General features: G+C 50.4%; 1 protein-coding gene across 1 annotated transcript in view; it reads right to left on the reverse strand.

Moving 5' to 3' along the window:
- The window catches only part of CCDC186 (coiled-coil domain containing 186), a 1,219,714-nt gene that overhangs the window by 548,258 nt on the left and 647,700 nt on the right, over positions 1-23,756 (reverse strand). The gene's annotated exons all lie outside the window — the stretch shown is intronic.

Below are 23,756 nucleotides of genomic sequence, written 5' to 3' on the forward strand. Positions count from 1 at the left end.
TGTGAACCTACTCCTCCTACTCATCACACAGGCCTCTACTGAATAACATCTGCTGAATTATTACCTGCCTTAAGGAGTTAGCAGCTAACTGACAAAATGGACTAATACAAGTGAGGCTTGTTTAAGGTCAATGTGTTTATTCTGGGCTTGCAATGCTTGAATGCGTGACTGAAATAGATCCAGGAAATTCTTTTCGAATTCTGAAAAGTTCCCAGACACCAGGCTTTGGGATTACACAAGGAGCTACCCATGCCGAAGCACTATCTGTTAGATCAGAATATATCAGATTTTAGCTTGAACGGACTAGAAGAGCGTGGGTCTAATAAATAAATGAATCTGGCAAAGGTTACACAATTGAGTTTTCTATAATCTCTTTCTTGTGCTCATCAATGTGTTAGACTGACAAAACATGACACAAAAGATAGATTTTTAACACTATTTAAAGAAGGTTGGGATAAAAGCATATGAGGCATATGAGGCATAGGGATTTATCGACTGTTAAAAATGGTTGATCTTTATGGCATTTGTGGACCTGGTCCAAGCATTTGATCAAATTGACAGATACTGTGGGTAAAGCTTGAGAGGAAAAACTGTCCAAAGTCCATTATGAACCCGATCGTGGTCTTCCATTCAAATACATCATTAAAAGTGAAATTAAATAAAGCTGGCCTACAGGCAAGGATGAAGGCTCTCGCCAGCCAAGCGCGTGCCCTGAACCAGAGGTTTGGCCGTTTCTCGATCATCCCAGTCCTCAAATACTAAAGATTCAACGTCGTACCTGTGGTTACCAACAGAGCCGACGCTATGTACAACATTCCGGAGCCATTCTGGTCGCGCCTAGAAGGTCAATTCTGGAAAAAGGTCCTGGGTGTCCCTTTGTCAACCCCCATCGTCATCATTCAAAGAGATCTAGGTCTCAACTCATTGAAGTATACAGTCGATTGGAGCAGACTCGACTTGTTCAGTAAGTGCTATGCCTCTCCTCGCCCAGAGATTCTGGAAATTGTACATAAAGTAATAACCTCTAACCAAAATCCCACATTGAGTAAGTGGCGAATAAAAACCATAAATTACCCAACAGAAATTGGCAGCACCCTGGAACAACTAGTGTAACTCAGAACAGAGCGCGTAAAGCAAAAGGCCAAAGAACATGACTGGATCTCAACTCTGGAAACAGCGGGCAACTATCGATCCGTTGCCCACCTACCGATCGAAGGTAGGAAAATAGACACAGTTTCTGACTATTTGAAGCAGTTTCCCAACAAACAAATTGGAGATCAATTCTTGCGAGTCCACATGAACCTTCATCCGACAAATGAGATCAGATAAATTCGGGGCTTATTGCAGGCCAACTATTGTTGTCATTGTAGCAACAAACGGACCATAGAAACCCTGATCCGCCTAATAACAGTATGCCCAGCACTAAAGAATGCTCGAACAAAGCACTTTAGACCTCTCTTTTTTTTCAGACTTTCTTTCTTGATCCCGAAGCTTGGTGGAGATCCTTTATCGATGGACGAAAAGTGAAACATGTAATCGCCATAGTTAACTTGTTAGCTGAAGTACTGCATGAGGGGTCTGTTTTATGATGGACAGAGTCTCTCAACATATTTGTGTTATTTTTCTTTCCAGATCTTTTTCCCTTTTCTGTCCTTTAAAAAAGTTGCTGACGTGAATTATATTGCACTTGATTTTATGCAGTGCTGCGTTTTTGCTAAGAAATTATTTAAATTATAATGCAATAAATAAAAATAAAAAAAATAAAAGATGGTGCTCCTGCTTGGAACTAAATTAGCAAAAGATAACGGGAAGGAGTAAACCATAAGGTGTCTGGGTACTTTCTACTAAGGAATAATTGTTTCCCTCAGACACCTATTTGCGCAAATCACAGGCAGAAGGATATAGGGGCTAGCTCACTATTTTTAATCCATCCAGGAGGGTAGTGCCTGACACACTTCCTGCTTTACAGTAGATGATCAGTTTTCTCTTCAGGGACAGTGCCCATCTCACACAAAAGGAATATAGTGTCTATCTCACTTTTTCAGCTGCTTCAAAATGACCAGCTAATAATTAGGCTGATAAGCATCTCCATGGGATTTAGCCTCGGCAGCTCCCAGAGTATTATGCAGTATTTCAGTATTCTTCTCTGGATTGTTACTTTACTGGTGGCTCCTGTGGACCTTACTGACTGACATCCTTATCCCGGTTTATCATGGCGTAATGAGGTCACTTTACTTTTGGCCCAGTCTAGCAGGCCACCTGTTGGACGGCCCCATGCTCTTCCTGTTTGGAGCCTCATGATAGGTTCTGGCTGCAGCCGCTTCCGTTGTCCCCCGTTAACATGGGTCTGTGTTAGGGAGAATTCTCTGTTAAGGCTAATTTCCCACCTAGTGAGTCCCCCAGCAGCTTTGCTGGATTTTTGGGGTTTAATTTTTTCTCCTGCTAAGAGTGAGACTCTTTCTCCCACTCTTAGACATGATTTGAGATATCCTTTTGACTTTGTAATGTGTTTTATGGGCTATGGGGTCTTTTACTCCATAGGGTTTCATGTGGTTTTTGGAAAATGTGTTACACAGCACCCTCAGTGCAGTAACACAGGGGTGTCATAGTGACCCCCAAACATAGACTCCATACCCTGGGACTGACTACTGTCTCCCATGGCATGTAAAGTCACCATTGACTTTACCAGTCTTAAATTGGGAACAGAACCAGTACAAACCATCATATTGTGGAAGTAGGGGTAATTAATTACCCCTGGGTCTGTTTTTCGAGGGGGCACCGTGCAGTCCCCCTCGTCGAGTTTCTGGCAGATGGCAGTGGTTACCACGCGAAATATTCCACTGGAATATTTTGTATGGGATTTTCCCATTCATTTTAAACGCACCACTTTTTGGTGCAATGTTAAAGATACCGCTGGGTTATATATTTATTATTTATTCCCCGGTTGGGTCTTTTTGCCGGGACTCGGTTTTAAAATGGCGTTTGTGTTCGCCTCTGTAACTCCAACCCAAGTCGAGCCCTTTGTTCCACTTTTTGGCGGGCTTCTACACAGAAGCCTCCAAAAGTGGTGCCACTCTGTCTGGGTCTACAGGATGTGGGAGAAGGGGGGTTTAGGCACCCTGGACTGAGTTGTCTCGGCAACTCAAGTCGCACTCTTGTGTGATTGGCCCAGTGGTGAGCCGCCCGGCTCACCACTTAGCATGTTTGAGTGACAGCTATGACTGATGAATGGGGGTTTTCTGCATAAAAGCAGGGCTTTGGGGACTGGAACTTCAGACGTCGCCACAGGTCCTAAATAATCCAAGGAGGGAGAAGCTGAGCCGACCTGCAACGACATCACCGGTGGAGCCCTGCTGAACCGTCTCACCACTTTTCCCGACGACAGAGAAGATCTTCATTCCGAGGAGTCTTCTTCCTTTGACTGGTGGGGATTACCAGTTTGCCTGCCTTTTCGCCTTCCCGGATCATCTCGTGGCCGCCTTGCCTGTGCCAAGCACCCCGGCAACCGGGATACCACGATTTACCACTACCGCAAATAAAAGGGTAGTGCCTTTTAACCGGAGAGCTCCGCGGCTGGTTTCTTCCCTGGCAGTGCAACGACCTTCAGCTTTCCTCCACTTCGAGATCCTCTCTTCCTCTGGACGCCGCCGCGACTTGCACCCGCTGTCAGGAACAACTGCCCCGGCTGGAGGATCCTCTCCATTTTAAAAGGTACTGTGTCCGCCTAGCCTCACTTGCAACGGTCTGTACGAGGTGTCTATTAAATCCTCGACTTACTACCTGGGCTGACCGTAGGCTGGCTAACTGAACTTTTCTGAGCTGAACTAATTTCTTTTTGAACTCCCTGCAAGACTTTTTCGAGCCTCTTAAACTGCGTGATCTTGGGCGCATTGTGCTCTGCTCTCTCTAAGAGGGAGCCTGGCCTCTGAACTTTTTGCTCACAAGTAGACTTTTACTTTCCTGCCTTGCTGGGTGCTTCTAAAGTATTAGTGTTGTGTGCTTTTCTAATTTCTGCCTTTTCCCTCCCTTCTTTGATAACTTATTGGAGTGCCATCTTCAGTTAAGCGCTCACCTCTGTTTGAAAATAAGTGGTGTGAACTAAGACTTGTCTAATAAGGAATAAGGGATGTATATATATTAATAGTGACTGTGTTTTGAACTTGCTTGCAATAATAGTGCTGGAGTGTTCTTTAAATAAATAATTATATACTTTATTACCAAAGCGCTGGTCAGTGTTTGCTTGTGCTACTGTATTTTGGTACCTATCTTGTATACTCTATATACTGTCTAACTCTTCTTGAGAGAAGTCTGGCTGCTCAGCCACAGCTACCAGGTAAATCTGGGTGGTACAGACTGCTACCAATTGGGTTTACTTCCAACACCTGTAGTCTTAAGCCTTTTGCACTGGTCCCTAAGGGAACTGCACAGGTTTCTGCCAAACAGTCTGCAGCATCCCAAGACTTTAAAAGCTTCAAAAGCCATATTTGTTGTGGGCAGAAGTACTGCCATCCATTTGCTTCTCTATTCAAATGGTGAACGGGCCACCATTGGTGTCCTGCTCTACAACTGCACCATTAATTTCCAGTCGCAACCGTCTCTGTGGTTCTTGATGAGTGGTCACAGGGACCCTTCATGCCACATGATATGTTAGTTTATTTATATAGCGCTTATACACAATGTGTTTCAAAGCGCTTCAAGGCAAGGGAGGGCACAAGGGAAAATACAATGACAATCTTACAGGCCAGGAACAGTAAGGATGTGAAATTAACTATCGTACTCGGCCTGACGACATTTCAGATAGTGCAAGAGCTAAGACATAGATAAGGAAGGGAGGGGGAGAGTGGGAAGAAATTGGAAGCAGACATGAGTCTACCGTACTAGGCCTAATGACATTTCAGATAGTGCTGGAGGGGGCGGGGTGAAACAATAAGGGAAGAGGAAAGGAGACAGACCAGGTTGCTATCATACTAGGTCCAGGGACAATTCTGATAGAGTAAGTGCATAGAAGAAAGTAAGGGGAGGAGAGGAGTATATAGGAAAAGGGAGAAAGGGAGAGGAGGGGAGAACAGAGTAAGCAGTCAAAAGAGGAGAAGCAAGAGGGGAGAGCGAAAACAATTGCAGAAGTCAGTAGTAAGACAATGTTGCAAGCCAGGATACAAGATGAAGATTGGCACAGAGTGATTCAGGGCCACCATGAGCACAAGATGCAAAGGAAGTCCAGCATGAAAGTTGAGAAAGGGTGACGCATCATGAATCAAAGTCCATAAAAGTAAAATCCAGCATTGGCCACAAGACTGATGGTGAAACTAGAATGTATCAGGACAGACTCCTGCAGAAGAAGGTTGCAGGGGGTGTAGTGGGAGCAGGGTAGAAGAATCAAGCAGAACAGGCAACACCTGTGTGTGAGAAGAGAAGGAGCGGGCACAAGGGAACATCACAGGGGAACTGAGACATGGGATCCAATGTAGCGGCTTGGTGTATAACATAACCTTCTTCCTTTGCTCTTAGCTCACCCAGGGGACGGGACCTTAAAGCATCCTAGAGGGTTGGTCATCATCCACTGATGCACACAACTCTGCGGGGAAGGGCTGTATAATTTGTGGATTTTGGTTTCCGGAGTTAGCTTGAGGAGTAGCCATGCAGGTCTTGCTGTTCTGAGAGCCCACTACCTCTGAGTATATACCAGTGTGGGGTACAGAAGCTTTACAACAGTCAAAGGATGGGTCATCAGAAATGGGGTGAGGATTTGACACATGAGAAACTCTGCAGCTACCAACCTGTACAGTTGTCAGGTAGCTTATGGTTCTGGTAGCGAGACCCAGTTAGGACAGCCTTTCAGGGTTGCAGACAACCCCCAAAATTTTGTGATGACGTTTGGCACCCAAATTCATCACAATAGGCAGTGGTCTAGCTGAAGACCAGGAAAAGCCAAAGCAAGAGCTAGATATTTGTGTACTGTATAGATAAGACTGGGCTGAGACCACATGCAGACTCTTGCATTAATAGTACTAATCTTCCAATACAATAGTTGGTGCACATACTGTAGGCTATGATAAATCCAGGGAATGATTCCCTTCCTCCCCATGGGAGAGCCACCCCCTTTGAGAGCAGATGCGAGTCTGCTACGTAAAATACTCCCTGAGGGACAGAGCAAGCGAAATCTCAATAGGGGCGGGGGAAGAGACAAGGACTTCACAGTGAATAAGCCTACACCATCACACTTCGTACTAATGATAATGCAGTGCAACCTTTAACTGTGCTTGGCTGTGCTGCTGTCCCTCCTGGAGGCCAGAACCACAGGACCAATGGTGGTGTGTCTTTCCACATAGGCAGAGGCCAAAAAGGGCCAAGACCCATAACTGGGGAGGGGGAGCCACTGGCAAGTCAAGCCGCAGCTGGAAGAGGTCCTATGCTGAGCACAGCCAGAGCCTAGGCTGCAGCGCAGAGCAAGTAGAGCCTGGAAGTGCAACCATGTCCCACAAATGGTGGCCGGAGAACCCGCAGAATGCCACCAATCCCAGGAGGGCTGAGAGTACGACGCTCTGGGGTCAGAGTCCCAAGCTTTGAGGTCTCCGGTGGAGGGAGACCAAACCACTGCCAACATGGCACCCAGAGTGTTCGAATCATGACACCCCAACCAGAGAAGGAGAGCAACGAACCGCCAACCCGAGTAGGACAGTTCTGACACGATCCGAGCAGCAGCCTCCACTGACTAACACTACAGAGACACAGTTAGGTCTCTGAGGAGCAGAAGGTGGGCGGTTGAGCTCCAGATCGTTCCAAAAGGGAACCAATCAGACAAACTCAAGGAAAGTAACCAAAGACCCCTATGGGGATACCGGAGACTGGAGACAGACAGACCCAAAGGGGATGAACAAAAACACAATGACCTGAAAGTGGTTAAGAGAAACAGGAACTTAAGGAGAATATTCAAAGGGGGGGGGGGATAAAGTCCCATACTCCACAAGGGGTTACCAGAAACCTGGAGATAAATGAAATACCAAATGGGGTGAATCTGAAACTGCCACCCCAAAAGAGATCACTAGGAGCCAAAAAAACAAAAATGACCCGGTGAGGGTTGTATAGGAGAAAGAGATACCGCAAGAGGCTGAGAGTTAAATGCCCAATGAGGGCTGAGATCCAAAGATAGTCACGGAGGATGGAAATAACCAGAGCAAATCCGACCCTCAAGTAGAGTAAACAGGTCCATGCTGAACCACAAAAAAACCATCACCTGCAAGTAGATGAGACACCCTGGATGGGTGAGCCAGAGATATCATCTGGACTCTTGAAAACCTTACAAATACAAGTAATACATTTAAGTGACAATCTATTTTGGTTAACTAATACTTATGGGGAGGGCACAGAAATGTGCCAACTTTAGTTGGCGCTGAAAACCAAGGAATGTGATTTTTCGAACACTCAGCGAGTGGGTGGAAATCCAAAGCAAGCCCAAACCTCAACCAGTCTGCCGATCCATTCTGGACCTCAAAAACCTATCGCCTACAAGAAGCCGAGACACCCTGGAGGGGTGAAGAAGAGACATAATTTGGACTCTTGAAAATCTAACAAATACAAACAGCTGACCTAACTAATTTGTTTTTGAACGGTTGCAGTTACATACTTTTCAGATTGGAGCAGGAGTTTACCTTTTTTTCATATTGAAAGCTAAGGAACTTGTGGGTTGTGAACTGTACGTGCAGGCCAAAGTCTGAGGAACATTTCAGAGATACTTTGGGGAAGGGGTCATGCACCAGCCAGCACAAACAGAAGGGGAGTAAAGAAAACTTCTCCAATTTTGTTTTTCCTTTATTAGTTGTAGGGCCAGTTAGTAAAATACCATGGGTCTGGACAGAGGACAGGTGTTGATGTGTGTAAAACATCCTGATGAGCACTTTCTTAATTTATTTCTAGAATAGGGAACCTTCATCAATTTAATAAAGTAAATCACTTTGCATCATCTCTCGTTGTCTGCATCCTATGTCTAACCTACAACAAGGCCCATTGAACAGAACCAACAGTTGAGCAATAATCCTGTGCCCGGGTGTTGGCCTCATTACCGAGTCAGGTAATGCCCCGGGGCCCATAGTTACAGGCCTGAGCGTAGAGAAGCCCTTAAAGAAGGCCTTGTGGCATTACATGACTCAGTAATGCCCCCTTCCCCCACGAGGGATGATTGCCATTAGTACCCAGTCTCATTTTAGCGATTGGTGAAAGGTAAAAACTAAGTGCCCTTCTAGGGTCTAGTCTGTGTCGTCTTTCCTTCTTGTGTGGCGGTGGATAAAATGTTGGCAAAACAAACATTTCAGACCTGACACAGTCAAACTATTTTTGGAAGAAAAGGTGGTTTCACTCTCTAGACAACCTTGTACTTATAAACATTGTAAATGGTGGTTTAACTGATATGGGTTATAACACCCTCACCCTTCAGGCTGATGTCAAAGTGACTAGTAAGATGGTCTTAAAAGTCAATAGTCCCAATGGACAGGAATGAAGCAGCTCAAAAAGGAGCACACATGAGAAATGTCAGTACTAAATTTAAATCCAAAACTGGGACCAGGAATGGGACTGGAGAGAACACATTTTTAAGTCCTTTTAGAAATTGAATAATCAGTGGCATCTTGAAATATGAGGTTTCTTCTGACGTGCGATTAAAGATTGTAAGCATTGCCAAGTACCCCTTGATGGTTCCAATATGGAGCCCAAGAATAGCTAGATGCAACATCAAAGACAACACCATAGGTGTGTCGCACTGAAAAGGATCCTCATTCTCATCTCTGCACCAGCTGCAAAACACATTCCAAAGTCAGCGATACCGGGATATTGTTGCTGGCCTTCTGGCCGAAAGCAAGATCTCCATTACATCTTCCGGGAGGTCCCAATCCTTGTATCTCAACCTCTCAGAAACCATGCGTGAAGGTTGAGTGTCTTCACCTCTGGATGGAGAGCCATACCCTCCTCTTGCAAGAGAAGGTCCTCTCTTTGTGAAAGACGCATTGTAGGGCAGATGGACATGTCCAGAAGGTCTGGGTACGACGTCCTCCAGGCCCAATCGAGAGCAATTAGGATCATGGATTTCCCAAACTTTCTCAACCTCATGATTACTTGAGGAATGACCGGGACTGGAGGAAACGCATACAGGAATGGAAATTCCCAGTCCACTACAAAAACGTCCCCTCAAGCTCCTCTTAGGGAAATTTCCCTGGAGCAGAACAGTTCGTATTTCCCGTTGACACTGGTCACGAACAGGGTGAAGATCTCTTGAAGGACTTCCTGAACTAGGTCCCAGGTGAACTGCTGAAAGAGAGATTCCTTCTTGAAATGCCCAGAAGCAGAGATGCATTGCCTCTCTGCAGAGTGGAAGTGACCCTACACCTACTCTCTTGTTGAGGTAGTACATGGTACACTGTGTTGTCCGTCCTTATCAGGGCATTCTTTCCCCATACAGAGACCCAACAACTGCCAACGATCATATCGTTGGCGTGGGCGCCCTACCCCGCGAGTGAGGGATACACACTACTGTTATATCCAGCCATGGTTGCCAAAAAGGTTCTCCATTCAGAATGTTGTCCTTGCAGGCCCACCAAAAGAGATTCAGTGCGACCCATGCTCAGAACCTGAAGCAGATCTGACATCTTGCCTGAGAAAAGAGACCACTGTGGTCTGAGAGACCTTTGGAGGGATTGCATTCTCAGGCGAGCCTCAGGCACTCGGAAAATGCAGAATGCCATGAGGCCGAGCAACCTCAAAAAAACTGAAGGCCATAAGACGCTGGGCACTCTGGAATTTGGCGAGCATCTGCAGAATATGTTCTCATCTTGGGTGGCGATGCTTGTCCCAATGATGCATCCGGGACTGCTCCGATGAACTAGAGCCTTTGAGAGGTTATCATGTGGGACTTCTTGAAATTGGTCGGATGGCTCATGCTCTTCAAATATAGAACATAAGGACAATCTTTTTTTAGGGAGCGGTTTGAGGGTTTTTTTCTATTTCCTTCAGTGGAATCAAGGATTTTGACACAGTCAGCATCAATGGTTTTGACTTTTTGGCATCACAGCCTTCGACGCTATCAGTGTCGATGGGGTCTTCGAAGGACTCAACCCATGACTCAATGGAGTCTTCGATGGTGTGGGACTAGGCCTGTCGTCGAGTCGAGACCTCAATGTTTCCCCAAGGGTCGGAGGCTTCTCTCGCGGGCTGGAAGGCGCACAGGATTTCACCCTGGGCTTTTCCTTGTCGGCTTTCTCCATTGAGGGGGCCTGGGCCGCCTCCTCAAAGATTTTGAGCATCTCCTGTCTAAATACCTCCAATTCAGCTGGAGTCGCAGACTTACTTGGGCAGGCTATTTTCCGTGCCGGCAAGGTGTCCGGGGAGGAGGGAGGAGATCAGTGGGGCCTTTTTTCATCTTTCTGGATGAAGGTGAGGAGTGGTTGGAACTGCTTCAGGAGTGAGAGTCTTTTTGACCTCCTCCTCCGTGGAGTTGCTTCTCGACTCAGGCAGACGAGCGCCTTTTCGATGGTGTCCTTAAAGGGGATTTCATAGGGGGCCTACCCGCTGCCAATTTACCCTTGCGTTCCTTACAAGCTTTACAGTTTGCAGTCTTGTGCTCAACACCAAGACGCCACAGACAGACCCTGTGAGGATCTGTTATTGACATCTTGGCGCTGCAATCAATATATTTCTTCATCATCATTAATTTTGTTCAGTAGATAAAAATCCATTGAAATACAATTTTTCAAAATACAAAACATTAAATACAAAATTTACATCAATAACCACATCTTTCTTAATGCCATAAAATCATTAAACACAAAGTATATGGGATACATTACTCACCGTAATCTTATTTCTAATTCTTGTATCTGCTTAGATTCACATGCTATGCATAGGCCGACATCGAGTGGAAGCTGCAGAGTATTACGGTTGTTTTCAAAAAACGAAAAGGGACGTTGACAGGGCGTAACAGTAACACTATCCCTAGTGTGACATCCACTGTACCCATGGTCCTTCATGTGTCGAGGTCCCTCAGATTGTTTTGTTTCTGACATGAGGTAGCATGAAGTGTAGCGTGAGTACAGGTGTATTAAAGCAGAAATGATCAGATAAAGGTCATTTAAACATCTATGCACCTTCTTTCCAAAGGGAGGAAGGGTGGGTGCATGTGAATCTAAGCAGATAGAAGCATCAGAAATATGATTACAGTGAGTAATGTATCCCTTCTGAGGCTTGTGGAATCTGCTTAGATCACATGCTATGCATAGATTAGCAAGCAGTGTTAGGAGAAGGTGGTGGGTTGTGAGAAGGTCCAGCGGCAAATAGATGTTTTAGAACTGCTTGTCCCACCTGTGTATCTGCTTTGGAATGAGTGTCAATGCAGTAGTGCTGAGCTCCATGTAGCTGCTTTGCAAATGTTGTCCAGCGGGACATTTGCGATAAAGGCCAAAGTAGCTCCTGTACCCCTTGTGGAGTGAGCTCTTTGTGTGAAAGGCAGTGTCTTACTTGATAATGAGTAACAAAGCTGTATGCATCCGACTATCCATCTGGAGATGGCATTCTTGGAAATGTGGTCTCTTTCAATGCCTGGTGGAGACAAACAGTTGGTCTTGTTGACATAGTGTATGGAGTTTCTCCTCAGCTGAGCTTGTTGGGTTCTGGAAGAAGGCCGGTAGCTCAATGGATTGGTTTACGTGAAATTCTGAAATTAATTTAGGTGAAAACCTATGGTGTGTTAGTAAAACCAATTTATTCTTGTGGATCACAAAGCATGGGTCCTGCACTGACAATGCTTTAAGTTCACTAACTCCTCTTATGGATGTAATAGCCACTAAGAAGGCAGTTTTATATGTCAGGTGTTTAAGACTTGACTTATGCATATGCTCAAAGTGAGGTCCCATGAGCTTTGAGAGTACTACATTGAGATCTCAGCCTGGTTGTGGGTTTGAAATTGGAGGGTGGAGTCTCTTTACTCCCTCCATGAATGCGTTGACGGGAACTTTCCACCACGATACCTTACTCGAAGAGGTGGTGTAAGGAACAAGTTACTTACCTGTAACTTGTTCCTTCTCCAGCATGGGGTCTGGCATGGATTCACATGCTCATGAATATAAGAATACCTAGCAGTATAAACATGCACAACCACGGGAGGTGGCAACAGGCTCAACATTAAGCATCTCTTACCTCCTCACCAGGCTCACCTTAAGCGAACAGGTTGCGCAGCACTGCTTGGCCGACCCTGGACCCCACCCTGGGATCCTGATGGACGCAGCAGAATCTTGTGAAGGTGTGCGTCGACCTCCACTTAGCAGCCCTGCAGAAGTCCAGCAGGGGCACACCAGACAGGAACGCTGTGGTAGCAGCGATCGCTCTGGTCGAATGGGCTCTCGGACGGTCAGGCAGCGGTCGGTTTGCCAACCGGTGACAGTGCATGATGCAGCCGGAGAGCAATCTGGAAATGGAAGCCTTCGAGAGAGCCTTCCCTTGATTCACAGGTCCAAAGTTCACAAACAGCTGTGATGTCTTCCGAAAACTCTTCGTGCGGTCCACGTAGAACTTCAGCGCTCTTGCTATGTCCAGCGAGTGCAGAGTCCCTTCAGCCGGCGACGAAGGAGACGGGAAGAAAACTGGCAACACCAAGGGTTCGTTGAGGTGGACGTCCGACGGCACCATGGGCATGAAGGAGGGGTGCGTCCTCAGTACCACCCTCGTGTCGTGAAACCTCAAGTATGGCGGCTTGCAAGATAGGGCCTGGATCTCTTCCACTCGTCATGCGGAGGTGATGGCCACGAGAAACGCTGTCTTCCACGACAGAAACTTTAACGGTGCCGAATGCATAGGCTCAAATGGGGCCCCCGTGAGCCTGGTCAGCACCACGTTGAGTTCCCACGCTGGGGCAGGGGCCTTCAACGGCGGGAGTGATCGGAACAATCCTTTCATAAATTCCTTCACCAGTCGATGAGACCACAAGGACGCCCGTCCCGTAGTTCTGGTGTATCGTGAGATGGCAGCCAGACGTATCTTGATGCAAGCGTGAGCTAGTCCAGCCTTGGCCAATGACAGTAGGTACGGCAATACTTGAGGGGCCGTAATCCGCAGAGGGTTAATCTTCTGTGCACGACACCAGCCAGAAAACCTCTTCCACTTATGTCCCTAGCACTTGAGAGTTGAGGACACCCTGGCCTTTAGAAGAACCTCTCTGCAGTCGACCGGGATGTCGTACCCTCCAAACTCTAGTGCTGCAGGAGCCAGGCCTACAAGTTCAGCGACTCCCGGTTATGGTGAAGAATGGCGCCTCCTTCTCTGGAGAGAAGATCTGCGTCCGTCGGCAGCTTGACTGGTGTGGACGTTGACAAGTCCAGAAGGTCCAGGAACCAGATCTGTCTCGGCCACGCCGGTGCGACGAGGATCATCCTGCACCGGGACCTCTTGAGCTGGTTGATGAGCCGGAGCAGCAACAGCAGCGGAGGGAACGCATAAAGAAATAGGCCGTCCCAGGGGAACGAGAAAGCATCGCCCATGCTCCTCGGCGGGGGGAACCTGCTGGCAAACCTCCGGCACTTGGAATTCGTCACCGTCGCAAAGAGATCGATTTGGGATTCGCCCCATCGTCGGAAGAGTAGATCCACTTGATCCTGGCGTAGTCCCCACTCGTGGCACGAACGCAGCTCTCTGCTGAGTGAGTCGGCGATAGTGTTTTTTATTTCTGCCAGATGAAGAGGCATCATAAACATCCCTTGGGCGACGGCCCAATGCCACAGATCCTGGGCTTCATTGGATAGGGCAGGGGATCTGGTTCCGCCCTGCTTCCGGATGTAGAACATCGTGGTGGTGTTGTCGGTGAAGATCCTCACCACCTTGCCCTTGAGGGACGGAAGAAAAGACCCGAGGGCCCAGAACACTGCGCGGAGCTCCAAGATGTTGATGTGGAGTGACTTCTCCTCCGGGAGCCAAAGGCCTCTCATGTGAAGATCTCCGGAGTGCGCTCCCCAACCTTCCAGGGAGGCATCCGTCGTTCCGTGCCCACCAACAGATGAGAGTGGGTACCCCACCACCGGATCGCCTGACGGAACGTCTCGTTGAGAGGGATCCTGTCCTCGAAGCTGCCCGTCGACTGGACCCAGCGCGCGTCAAGGAACTCTTGTAAGGGGTGCATCCAAAGCCTGCAAAGGCGCACCAGATAAATGCAGGAGGACATCATCCCGAGGAGGGACTTGATAGATCTTACCCTGGCCATGTCCATGGCCAGCAGACGCTGCACCTTACCCAGAATGGTTCCGGTCCTTTCCTCCGACGGCGAAGCCAGCCGCGCCACTGTGTCGAGCTTGGCTCCCAGAAACAGGGCGACTTGCGACGGAACCAGGTGGGATTTTGGAAAGTTAATGGAGAATCCCAGGTCTGTGAGCAGCTATACGGTCTTCGCAGTGTGCTCCTCGGCGAGCTCCCTTGTCCTTGCCCGGATGAGCCAGTCGTCCAGGTAGGGGTAGACGTGGATCCCCTGCAGGCGCAGCTGCACCACCACCGGTGCGAGGAACTTGGTGAACATCCTGGTGCCGACTTCAATCCGAACGGGAGGGCCTTGAACTGGTAGTGCCGCCCTTGGACCACGAACCTCAGGAACTTTCGCTGTCTTTTTAGAAAGGGGATGTGGAAGTACGCATCCTCCAAGTTTGGCGACAGGAAATCGCCCTCCTCCAGCTGTCCCAGCACGTGCTGGAGGGTGACCATCCGGAACTTCTGTGCCTTGATGTACTTGTTCCGTCGTCGCAGGTCCAGGATGGGGCGCCATCCTCCCGTCTTCTTTTTTACGAGGAAGTACCTTGAGTAAACTCCCTAGCCCCAAAGCCTCTTTGGGACAAGCTCGATGGCACCCTTCCTGAGCATCGCCCTTACTTCCAACAGTAGTTGAGGGACGTGATGTTCCTTCCTGGCCACGGGTGGAACGCGAGGGCACTTCTTCTGAAACTCGAGGGCGTGCCCTTGGGCCAGGGTGTCCAGCAGCCAACAGTTGTGGAGATGACTCCCACACGCTGACGAACCTAGCCAGCCGGCCTCCCACCGGGGTGCTTCGGCGTGGGCCCGACCCCACGGTCAGTTCAATCTTGTTTGGAGGCCGTCTTGCCTCCTTGACCTCCCGGTCGACGACTGGCACCACCTGACTTGCCGCGTCCCATATAGGCTTCCTGGGACGAAGATCTTGCCGCTTGGCGGTAGGTGGAGGAGCCACTGCCGGATCCCTTGGAGGCACCTTGTCTGCCTCCGGAGCTCCGAAAGGACGGCCGTCGTCGTTGGAGCTCTCCCAGTGCGCGGGCAGTCTCAGTGTCTTTCTTGATGGCCTGAAGGGACTCATCAACCGCCTTCCCAAACAGGTTGTTCCCGTCGAAGGGCATGTCCAAAACCTTGGTTTGTACGTCCTGGCGGAAATCCGTCGCCTTGAGCCATCCTCGTTGTCTCAGGCAAACACTGTTTCCCAACTGACGGAAACCAGTGTCGGCGATGTCCGTTGCCACCGTGATAGCGTGGTCCAAAGCAATCTCACCCTCCTGTAGGATTTCAAGGGCCTCAGCCCTTTTGGCGTCCGGAAGTCCGTCCAACAGAGGGGCAATTTTGAACCACAACTCCCTGTCGTAGCGGGCTACGATAGCCAGGGTGTTGGCCGCCTTGATAGTCGTCGCTGCGGATGAGATGACCCGTCGTCCCATCGTGTCCAGCTTCCTGCCCTCGCCGTCTGGTGGGGAAGTTGATGTCGAGGCCGATGCCCCCCCAGCTTTCTTCTTTGCCGCCGCCGAGACGACCGAATCTGGGGTAGGTTGCGCCTGAAGGCACAAGGGGGAAGCGTCGGGGACCCGGTACTACTTCTCGTACCGGTCCCTCTTCGCCGACGCCGTGGCAGGGTTCTTGAGGAGGGCGAGCCCCTCATCCCAGATGTCATCAAGAAGTGGTACGGCGAGGACCGTCTTCCTTTTGGCCTTGCGCCGTTAGTAAAGGAACCCTTCCTTCTTCTTCTCTTCTGGGCACAGCTGGAAGAGCTCGGATGCCCTGGAAATCATGGCATGAAAGGATCCAATCTCGTCGGGCGGGGATGCCCGAGCAGGGGGCGACGGGGGAAAACGTCCCGTCGTCGCCTCCGTCGTCATCTGTACCTGTCATAGCCGTGTCCGTGCCTGTATCATCCCCGTGGGTAGTAGACCGGGGGGAGGGCAGAGCAGGGCGCAGAAGTGGGAGAGGTGGCGCAGGATGAGTCGTCCTCTTATGCAGTGGACTTTCTGAAGGCCCCGGCTCCGGTTCCCCCGTCGGGTCTGGTTCAGGTACCTCCGTCGGGGGGAGGGGCAAACTTGTCCTCATCTCTGAGCATAAGGACTGAATCGCTGACAAAATGGCAGCCGAAGTGTCCTGCGGCGCCAGAGACGACGGGCGTGAGGGCTCTTGAGGAACCTCGTCGGCGACACCGTCGCTCTCGTCGTCGCCCTTGTCGGGATCCATCCCAATGGGCTGGGCCTCTTCCACGACTTCGATGAGCTCTTCTTCAGAGGTCGTGTCTGTATCCACGATGGCCACCTGCCCCTCCCCCACCTTTTCCAACAAGGACTTCGTGGGGGTCTTCTCAATGGGCCTGAAAGACGACTCCCTCCGCGGTGGTAGTGAGACTATCGCCTCTACTGGCGTAGCCTCCAGAGGCTGAGCCAGGGCCGCTGCGACATCCTCAATCGAGGTCTTAGCAGGGTGAATTAAGGCCATCGTCACTTTCTGTACGTCTGGGGCCTTCACCTTGGGGGGAGGGTCCGAGCCTCGCTCCCCCTCTGCCGGAATCTTAGCGATCGACCGGGGCCTCACCAGAAGCTTCGCCGGGTTCTCGGACTTCCTCTTACCCGAGCCAGAGCGTTGGCTCGTAGTTGATGGCGCCGGGGAGGATGCGCCCTGCCTGGCAGCCAAGGAGCCCTATAGTTCGGCGCCCCCTGTGCCCGCGGACTCGCAGTGCTTGGCCTTTGGTTGGGCCCCTGTTGCCGGGGCGCCCTCACAGGACTTAGAAGACCGCTCGGGCTTCTTTTTCTTCTTCTCGCCTGACGGGCTCTTCCCTTCCAGCCAGTTGGCGAGACGGAGGTGGCGATCCTTCATGGTCCACTCCGACATGTTCCCACAAAACACACAGTCCTTCTCCGTGTGCGTCTTGTCCTCATGGAGACAGTAGAGGCATAACGAATGCTCGTCCTCGAAAACATTCTGAAGCTGGCATCCAGGGCAGGTCCTGAACAGCTTCCCGGGCGTCGAGCTTTCTTTCACCTGAGCCATGTCCGGGTAGGGCTCGGAACTTCTGGAATCCTCCAAAAGCGTAACTTGACGAAATCTTCACCCTTGAGGGGTGTAGAAAACTCCGAAACGGATCCCCTTTGATCAGATATAGAAACGGTGGAGCTTGAGGCTCTATTTGACCGAAAAATGAGAAAAATCTCCTGAAAAAGCGTGAAAACGCAGCAAAAGCTCGAGAGCTACAGCACGAGGACTCCCAACACTTGAACGTGCAGTAAAAATCTGAGGATGGCTGCCAGAGGAGGGGTTTAGGGAGAGGGCAGTCATTGGCTGGGAGCAGTATGACCCAGAGACCAGTGATTGGTTACTAAGAAAGACAGATCAGAAACGAAACTGATACTGATTTTTGTCTATACCGAGGATTCCCAACCTGACGACGGGGAATATTCATGAGCATGTGAATCCATGCCAGACCCCATGCTGGAGAAGCAAGCATCCTCCAGGTCCAGCGACGATAGGAAGTCGCCCTCCTCCAGCTGTCCCAGCACGTGCTGGAGGGTGACCATCCTGAATTTCTGTGCCTTGATGTACTTGTTCAACCGACGCAGGTCCAGGAAGGGGCGCCAACCGCCTGTCTTCTTTCTGACGAGGAAGTACCTTCAGTATACTCCGGAGCCTCTTGGGGACGAGCTCGATGACACCTTTCTTGACCATCGCCCTTACCTCCAACAGCAGTTGAGGGACGTGATTCTCCTTCCTGGCAATGGGAGGAATGCGCAGACACTTCCTTTGAAATTCTAGCGAGTGTCCGCGGGCCAGGGTGTCCAGCACCCAACGGTTGGTGGAGATGGACTCCCACACGCTGACGAACTTCGTCAGCTGGCCTCCCACCGGGGTGCTTCGGTGGCGGCCCGACGCTATGGCCGGTTCAGTCCTGCTTGGAAGAGGCCTTGCCGCCTTGGCCTCCTTGACGACGGCGGCGAGACCCTCCTTGCTTGCCGTGGCCTCTGTAGGCCTCCTGGGACGAGGAGCGGGCCACCTGGCGGTAAGTAGAAGAGCCACCGATGGATCCCTTGGAGGCTCCCTGTCTGCCTCTGGAGCTCCGAAAGGGCCGCCGTTGCTGAAGGACTCCTAGGGCTCAGGCTGTTTCCGTGTCGGTCTTGATGGCCTGGAGGGACTCATCCACCGTCTTCCCAAACAGGTTGTTGCCGTCGAACGGCATGTCCAACACTCTGGTCTGGACGTCCTGTGAAAGTCCGTCGCCTTGAGCCATCCTCGTCGGAGGAGGCAAACCCTGTTGCCCATCTGGCGAAATCCGGTATCGGCATTGTCTGTTGCCACCGTTATGGCGTGATCCGACGCCACCTCACCTTCCTACAGAATCTGTAGGGCTTCCGCCCTCTTGTCGTCCGGTAGGAAGTCTAGCAGGGGAGCTATCTTGAACCAAAGCTCCCTGTCATAACGGGCCACAATCGGTAAGGCATTGGCCGCCGACGAGATGACTCGTCGTCCCATGGAGTCCAATTTCTTGCCCTCGCTGTCCGGCGGGGAAGTGGAAGTTGCAGCCGCTGCACCCGCTGCTTTCCTCTTGGCCACTGCCGAGACGACCGAATCCGGCGTGGGCTGGGCCCTGAGGCACAAGGGGGCGGCATCGGGGACCCGGTACTTCTTTTCGTACCTGTCCCTTTTGGCTATCATGGCGTGGAAAGAGCCAATTTCGTCGGGCAGAGAGGCCCGAGGGGAGCCGGGGTGATGACGGAATGTCTGTTGTATCATTGCCGCCGTCCGAACCCCGTATCCATCGCCGTATCATCCCGAGGGTCCGGCGAGGTGGATGGGGGGTCCACCGCCCTCGTGGGCACGAAGGGCGGTGCGGGTGGACTCTCCTCCGCTTGTTCGGAGGGCTTCCTGGCGGTCCTGGTTCTGATCCTCCGTCGGGGTCCGTGGTAACCTCGTCCTTATCTCAGTACATAAGGATTGGATCGCCAAAAAAATGGCCGCCGAGCTATCCTTGGGCTCGGGCAATGTCTGCGATGGACGGGATGGCTGCTCCACTGGGCCCTCGTCGTCGCTATCTTCAATCACATCAGCAGGAACCTTCCCCTGGGATCGAACCTTCTCGAACCTCTTGTTGAGGCCTTCGAACCTCTCGTTGAGGCCTTTCACGGTTTCCACCGGATCCTCCTCAGAGGCTGAATCCGAGTCCGTAATGGCCACCGCCCCCCCTCTTTTTCCACGGGGTTCTCAACAATGGTCTGGAAAGAGGATTCCCTCCGCAGTGGCAGGGAAACTCTGGGCCCCGAGGCCGCCTCCACTGGCGTAGCCTCTGCTGGCTTCGCCAGGGCCACTGCGACAACCTCGATAGAAGCCTTTGCCGGGTGGATCAAGGCCCTCAACACCTTAGGTGCGTCCTCGGCCTTCGCTTTGGGGGGAGGATCATCGCCTCGCTCCCCCTAGGCTCCCTTCGAGATCGATCGGGGCCTCTCCAGAAGCTTACCCGGGTTCTCGGACTTCCTCTTCCCCGAACCAGAGCGCTGGCTCGTGGTTGATTGTGCCGGAGAAGTTGCGCCCTGCCTGGCAGCCGAAGAGCCCGATCTTTCGGCGCTCCCGGTTGTTAGGAAGAATTCTCTGTTTAGGCTGAATTTCCTAACCTAGTGAGTCCCCCAGTAGCTTTGCTGGATTTTGTGGACTTTATTTCTTTCTCCTGCCAAGAGTGAGACTCTTTTATCCTCACTCTTGGACATGACTTGAGAGTGTTCTCTGTGACTTGCTATGTGCTTATGGGCTGGGGGGGGTAATTTTCCCCATAGGCCATCATTGGTTTTTGAATGTGTGTTACACAGCACCCTCAGTGCAGTAGCACAGGGGTGTCTTAGAGACCCCCAAACATAGACTCCACACCCTGGGACTGACTACTGTCTCCCTGGGTCTGTAAAGTTACCATTGACTTTACTAGTCTTAACTTAGGAACTTAACCAGTACAAACCATCTTACTGTGGAAGTACTGGTAGGGGCAATTAGATTGCCCCTGGGTCTGTTGTCGAGGGGGTACTGTCCCGTCCCCCCTCGCCGAGTTCTGGCTGGTGGCAGTGGATACCACGGAAATATTCCACCGGAATATTTCCCAATGGGATTTCCCATTGGTTTTTGATGCACCACTTTTTGGTGCAATGTTAAAGATACCGCCGGTTTATTTATTTAATATAAATTCACCGGTTGGGATTTTTTGCCGGAACTCGCCGCCAAAATGGCGTCTAGGTTCACTTCAGTAACCCTGAACCCGAGTCGAGCCTTTGTTCCACTTTTGGCGGGCTTCTGCATAGAAGCCCTCCAAAGTGGTGCCATTCTGTCTGGGTACCACAGGGGGTGTGGGAGGGGGTTTAGGCACCCTGGACCGAGTTGCCTTGCCAACTCAGGTCGCACTCTAGTGTGATTGGCCCAAGTGGTGAGCCACCCCGCTCACCACTTAGCATGTTTGAGTGACAGCTAGGCTGTATGAATGGGGGTTTGCTGCATAAAAGCAGGGTTTTTGGGACTGGTTCTTCAGAAGTCGCCACAGGACCTAAGAAGCCGAAGAGGGAGAAGCCGAGCCGACCTGCCAAGACGACACCACCGTTGAAGCCCTGCAGATTCGTCTCACCACTTTTCCCGACGACAGAGGAGATCTCCCGCCGGAGAGTCTTCTTCCCTTAACTGGTGGGGACAATCAGTTGCTGCCTTCTTTTCGCCGTCCCGAAGCATCTCGTGGCCGCCTTGCCTGTGCCAAGCACCCCGGCAACCGGGATACCACTTTTTACCTCAACCGCGAAGGAGGGGTAAAAACCCTTTGTGACCGGAGAACTCCACGGCTGGCCTCATCCCTGGTAGTGCAACGACCTGCAGCCTTCCTCCCCGTCGAGATCACCTCTTCCTCGGGACGACGCCGCGACTTGCACCCACTACCAGGAACGACTACCACCGCTGGAGGAATCTTTCCACTTTTAAAGGTACTGTGATCCGCCCGGCCTCCCTTGCCACCGATTGTACGGGGTAGATTTAGCCCTCGGCTCTCGAACCTGGGTAGGTCTGGGACACCCTAACTAAACTTTTCAGAACCATAGTAAAACCGTTTTCTACTCACCTGCAAAGACTTGTGACATTGTGTGATCTTGGGCACATTTTCGACTGGCTCCCTCTAACGCGGGCCCCGAACTAATTCCCCTTGTTCCACTATTGACTGTCTTTGCCAACCTCATGTGAAAAGTGTTTTACCTAACTGCTCTCTTTATTTCTGCCTTTTCCCTCCCTTTTGGTAATACTTGTTGGAGTACCATCTAACGTTAAGCGCTCACCTCTGGTTGGAAATAAGTGGTGTTAACTTAGAATTGTCCAACAAACGATTAGGGATGTACATGAGTAATAGTAACTGTGTTTGACTTTCTTATCTTTTCTAATGTGCTAGTGTAATTTATGAGTGTACCTTTAATAAATAAGTTTATACTTTGACACCTAGCTCTGGTCAGTGTTTGCTTGTGCTATTGTACCTCTGTACCTATTATGTATCCTCTGTATACTGCCTAACTCTTCTTGAGGGAAGTCTGACTGCTCAGCCACAGCTAGCACAGTGAATCTGTGCGGTGCAGACTGCTACCAAGTGGGTTTACTGCCAACACCTGTAGTCTTAAATCTTTTGCAGTGGTCCCAGAGGGAACTGCACAGGTTTCTGTCTAACACCGGTGCTCGCGGACTCGCAATGCTTGGCCTTCTGTTGGGCCCCCGTTGCCGGGGCGACCTCACAGGACTTAGAAGACCGCTCAGACTTTTTCTTCGCCTTCTAACCTGCTGTGCCCTTCTCCAGCCAGGCAGCGAGGCGGGAACGACGATCTTGCTTGGTCCGTTCCGACAGGTTCTTGCAGAACGCACAGTCCTTCTCCATGTGCGTCTTGTCCTCATCAAGGCAGTAGAGACATCTCGAATGCTCGTCCTTGAAAACATTTTGCAATCCGCATCCCGGGCAGCTCCTGAACAGCTTGGATCCGGGCGTCAAGCTTCCCTTGTCCTGGGCCATGTCGTTGAGGGAGGCCACAGATCTTCTGGAATCCTCCAAGAAGCGCAACTGGACGAAAACTTCACCCTTGAGGGGCGCAGAAGAATTCCGAAACGGGTCCCCGTTATCGGAAGTAGAAACGCTCGATTAAACCGAAAAAATGAGAAAATCTCTTGAAAAAGGGCGAAAACGCAGTAAAAGCTCGAGAGCTAAAGCACGAGGACTCCCAACGCTTGAACGTGCAGTAAAAATCTGAGGATGGCTGCCAGGGGAGGGGCTTAGGGAGAGGGCAGTCATTGGCTGGGGGCAGTATGACCCAGCGATCAGTGATTGGTTACTGCTAAGAAAGACAGATCAGAAATGAAACTGATACTGATTTTATCTTTACTCGGGATTCCCAGCCTGACGGGGAATATTCATGAGCATGTGAATCCATGCCAGACCCCATGCTGGAGAAGCTGATAAAGCCGCCAGGTGAACCTTTATAGAGTTGAATACTAACCCCGAGTCTAACAAGTGGAGCATGTGGATAACCAGCTCATCTTCTACAGCCAGAGGATCCTCTTTCTTGGTCGAAATCGCTGCACACTGCTGTAGTGGTCCGGATAGCCACGTGAAGAGCCTCTCCTGTTTTTAAGGAGCGCACCTTTTATTCCTTGTCGCTGCTGCCGGCTTCATCCCTGTGTGATGCAGACCCCCTTCAAACGTCCTCCTTCACAACGAAACTCCAGGAATCGTGGGTCTGCGGGAAGCCAACAGGAACAACTGCCAGGGCACCAGCTGCACCACTGGAACAAGGCACTGTGTTCTGTTGAGGAAACTGGGTGAATCCCTTTTTCTTCATTTCCAAGGCTTGCCCTTGTCTTCCCTCCTCCTTATAACTTTTGCTTCCGAACATTGACAATATCCAAGTACTGTTGGCTACGCTGAATCTTGAACTGTCTGACCGTGTGATCTTTGCCAACTGGCCCAGGTGACCTTTCGACCCGGGCACCGGCCCTTTGACTTTTGAACTCCTGTCTCTGAGTGTTTCTCGATTCAGCCTGCCTAACCAAAATATTGCCTGTGATTTTTGCCTCCAACTCCCTCTGGGTATCTCCAGTGCTAAGTGTGTTTTTGCCCCAGTAGCATTTCATGTCACGGATACGCGTTTGTTTAGTAGAATAAACTGTCAAAAAGTGATTGCAATCGTATTCGCGGTAACGTGTTTTTTTGTGCCCAACACCGGTTCATTCCAACACAGGGTACTTACCTTGAGACTTACTGTACAAAGTGAATTGGTTAGTTGTAGTATATTTAATGTGTGGTTTTTATTGAAGTTTCATAGAAGTGCTGTGTTTATAACGAATGGTTTAAAAATAAATGTACTTATATTTTTATACCTGAAACCTCGAGTCAGTGTATTGCCACCTGTAGTCTTAATTGTGTGTAGTGGTACCTAAGGGCAATGCACAGGATTCTGCCTAACACTGCCGAAAACAGGGCGCTA

This window comes from Ambystoma mexicanum, chromosome 8, assembly GCF_040938575.1.
Source record: "Ambystoma mexicanum isolate Mex_15411 chromosome 8, UKY_AmexF1_1, whole genome shotgun sequence".
NCBI lineage: Eukaryota > Metazoa > Chordata > Amphibia > Caudata > Ambystomatidae > Ambystoma > Ambystoma mexicanum.